At 42.3% G+C, this 3,963-nt stretch overlaps 1 long non-coding RNA gene across 2 annotated transcripts in view; it reads left to right on the top strand.

Annotated features, from left to right (window-relative positions):
• Positions 1-3,586: 3,586 nt before the first annotated feature.
• LOC108509656 overlaps positions 3,587-3,963 on the top strand; it is a 24,581-nt gene continuing 24,204 nt past the window's right edge. For both annotated transcript variants that reach the window (XR_001878675.1, XR_001878676.1), the window contains exon 1: positions 3,587-3,694. This is a non-coding gene — a long non-coding RNA (uncharacterized LOC108509656). The remainder of the gene's footprint in view (positions 3,695-3,963) is intronic.

Genomic DNA, 3,963 nt, shown 5'->3' on the forward strand with positions numbered 1-3,963 from the left:
TGGGTCCCCACTGGGGCAGGCTGGGCAGGAATGGCATGGAATGATGGGACAGGGTTATCACTGTGTCACTGTCTGTTAGGTTGAACCTCTGTGTCTGCATTTTCCAGCCCACTGAAAGCTGAGGTGAAGCAGTGAGAAGTGGCAAAGCTGCAAATTGCAACTCAGCCCCAGCAAGACCTGCATTTTAAAAATGTTCTTCTAACATTTTACTTGCCAGCAGCAGTAAGTGGCTTGGCTGGGAGGAGGGATAAAAACAGCTTTTGTCTGTGTAAAATTTAGGTTAGGAAACTTGCAAGTACTCCTTGGCTTTTTTTTAGAAGTAATGGAAGATGTTGAGCTGCTGAGTAATCACTCTGCTATAACTAGAATTTAATGTTACAACTAACTGTATAATTACTGTATAGTAATGTTGTTATCCAGGCAACTTGGAATAGAGTGTTATCCTTTTAATTTATATTCTATTACTCAAAACGGTATTTTTAAAATATAATATATAAGCCATTGGAAGAAAGATTAATAATGGAATAAAAATATCAGCAGAGGAAGCACATGTTTTCCTTCCAGGCTCAGGCGGATGAAAATAAAAATATTAACATGTTAAAACTGTACTGTAGGTAGAAAAAGTTTAATTTTCTCATGAATTTGGCATATAAATTGCTACTAGGCAACCCACTTTTATACTTAAAGTTTGAATCTATCCTGTGTGCCAATCTATCAACACTAATTTTTAAACTTTCCTACTCATTGGAGGGGAAATGTTTAAAAAATGCATCTGTTTTCCACCACCCGCTGTGTCCTTAATTATTTCATGTCACTAGAACCTTAAGAATGTATATATCATATATACAGTTGACCATTTCTAATGACTTTATTGTTAATAAAATAATAGGTGCATATGACAGTCACATGTTGTTGTGTGATGGTCACAAGTACTCAGTGGCAGACACTGGAGAAACTGTGATGGATGACAGGAGAAATGTGCTTTGTTGGGTTGTATCTGCTCCCAAATCACCCCCAGGGACAGTTTCACAAAGGTGCAGAAGGAGGGTTTGATGTCCAATTGAAGAGCTGAGTTCAAGGAATGTGGATGCATTTTTGTGGTGCTGGTTGAGCAGCCTGGGTCCATCAGAGTAATGTCAGACAAAATAACTTTGCTCCTGCAGGATTCTGTGTGTGGAATGTGGGAAACGTGGTTGTTCTTCTGGCAGGATAAGAAGTTTTGCCTTCATTGCTGTGTCTAAAACGGGGTCTGGGGCTTATTCTATGCCATCCATGTCATGCCCAAATTAACCCCCTTTAAAAACTATATCCCTTTAAAACTATATACATCTATATATATATATATATATACACAATGAAACATTACAGACCATTCTCACTCAAAATTAGGTCCCCTTGTGGTACACGTCTCCCCATCTTTTTGCATTACCCAGCAGGTGGAACCAGGTCCTTGAGCAAAAACAATCCCTCNTGACCCCCAGGAGCTTAATTCACCTCTTTACAGGGGTGCTTAGTAACAGGAATGCACATCTGCTTGAGAGCCCCCTGCAAAGTGTCCACTCAAAAACACAGTGAACCTTCAAACACAGCTACTCACCAGCCAGAGTGCTGTTTGAAGCTTAGGATTTTTTAGCAGTGATTTTGAATGGAATATGTATTTGTGTGTCTTTTTAACGTAAGCATGTTTTATTTATTGACTTTGTTTCAAGTATACATAATTTTTAAGTATGGATATGGATATTCTTTAGCCCTAATTTCTTCATTTGGATCTTTTCCTGAAAAAATGAGATCCTTTGATCTGGTATAAACTGCGAATAAAGTGGGAAGAGTTTCTCTGAGGTTCTTCTCAAATAGCAGGCTTAGGGAAAGAAGGCCCTCAGACACTTTGGGGGAGCTGTGGAGAGCTGAGCAGGAAGGCTCAGTAAAAGAGCAAAACCATCACTATACACAAATATGGAAAGATGAAGGAGCTTCGGGAAACCCTTCACGTCTGCAAAGGGTTTAGTCTTTTTTAACAGCTTACAGGAGATGGTGGCTCTGAGCCTCCTCCCCTTCAAATTCAGCTTTTGGTACAGTTGTTTGCAATGTCTTAAGTGTTGAAGGACGTGGTGAACCAGATCTAGGAGTTTGTTTTCTGCCTCTTCAGGTTGTTCCTGTGTTGTGAAGAGACCTTGCTTGTTGGAGCGCTGGTGTCTGTTCCTGGCAGCAATGACAAGGCCGAGTGCAGGAACAAGGAGGTGCTCTGGTACAAACCACTTGTCTGAAGTAAACAATGTCTTTTAGGACTTTCCTGATATCTGAGGCACCTGCTGTTTAGATCTGCAGCAGACTTGCTGGTAAGGCTACAGTAGGACCTGGGAGCAGGATGGAGAGAAAAACACCCATGAAAAATGGAAAAACAGAGGCCTCATCCACTTCTCACCAGTTGGGTCCCCACTGGGGCAGGCTGGGCAGGAATGGCATGGAATGATGTGACAGGGTTATCACTGTGTCACTGTCTGTTAGGTTGAACCTCTGTGTCTGCATTTTCCAGCCCACTGAAAGCTGAGGTGAAGCAGTGAGAAGTGGCAAAGCTGCAAATTGCAACTCAGCCCCAGCAAGACCTGCATTTTAAAAATGTTCTNGACACTTTGGGGGAGCTATGGAGAGCTGAGTGGGAAGGCTCAGTAAAAGAGCAAAACCATCACTATACACAAATATGGAAAGATGAAGGAGCTTCGGGAAGCCCTTCACGTCTGCAAAGGGTTTAGTCTTTTTTAACAGCTTACAGGAGATGGTGGCTCTGAGCCTCCTCCCCTTCCAATTCAACTTTTGGTACAGTTGTTTACAATGTCTTAAGTGTTGAAGGACACGGTGAACCAGATCTAGGAGTTTGTTTCCTGCCTCTTTAGGTTGTTCCTGTGTTGTGCAGAGACCTTGCTTGTTGGAGTGCTGGTGTCTGTTCCTGGCAGCAATGACAAGGCCGAGTGCAGGAACAAGGAGGTGCTCTGGTACAAACCACTTGTCTGAAGGAAACAATGTCTTTTAGGACTTTCCTGGTACCTGAGGCACCTGCTGTTTAGATCTGCAGCAGACTTGCTGGTAAGGCTACAGTAGGATCTGTGAGCAGGATGGAGAGGAAAACACACATGAAAAATGGAAAAAGAGAGGCCTCATCCACTTCTCCTCACCAATTGGGTCCCCACTGGGGCAGGCTGGGCAGGAATGGCATGGAATGATGTGACAGGGTTATCACTGTGTCACTCTCTGTCAGGCTGAACCTCTGGGTCTGCATTTTCCAGCCCACTGAAAGCTGAGGTGAAGCAGTGAGAAGTGGCAAAGCTGCAAATTGCAAGTCAGCCCCAGCAAGACCTGCATTTTAAAAATGTTCTTCTAACATTTTCCTTGCCAGCAGCAGTAAGTGGCTTGGCTGGGAAGAGAGATAAAAACAGCTTTTGTCTGTGTAAAATTTAGGTTAGGAAACTTGCAAGTCCTCCTTGGCTTTTTTTTAGAAGCAATGGAAGATGTTGAGCTGCTGAGTAATCACTCTGCTATAACTAGAATTACTCAGATGTTCTGCAGCAGCAGGAAATTCAATGTGTGGGTACCATTAAAGGCCTGATTCCATTTTCTCACTACACAGTGCAAGTGAATGCATCCAACAGCCAGGGCAGCTTGATAAGTGATGCTGTAACAATTGTCAGACCTCCAGGAGGTGAGTAGGAAAAAGTGCTTTTTCTGTGCATGTAACAATTACACAAGCACTCTGTTGAACAAAATGTTATTTATTATCTCAGCTGAGGACTGGAAGTTCAGAATATGATGTTTGCATTAGTAGTTCTCACTACCAAAATTGTTCCTTTTGGCTTCTAATTTGTCACACTGTTAACTTTAGGAACTAGAGAATGAAAACAGTTGTGTAGTTAACATATGGTGAAGGTGAGAGGTGTATTATGTACTTCATTTTTTTCTGTGAATGGTGGT

Source organism: Lepidothrix coronata, unplaced genomic scaffold (assembly GCF_001604755.1).
Source record: "Lepidothrix coronata isolate B3197 unplaced genomic scaffold, Lepidothrix_coronata-1.0 Scaffold384, whole genome shotgun sequence".
NCBI lineage: Eukaryota > Metazoa > Chordata > Aves > Passeriformes > Pipridae > Lepidothrix > Lepidothrix coronata.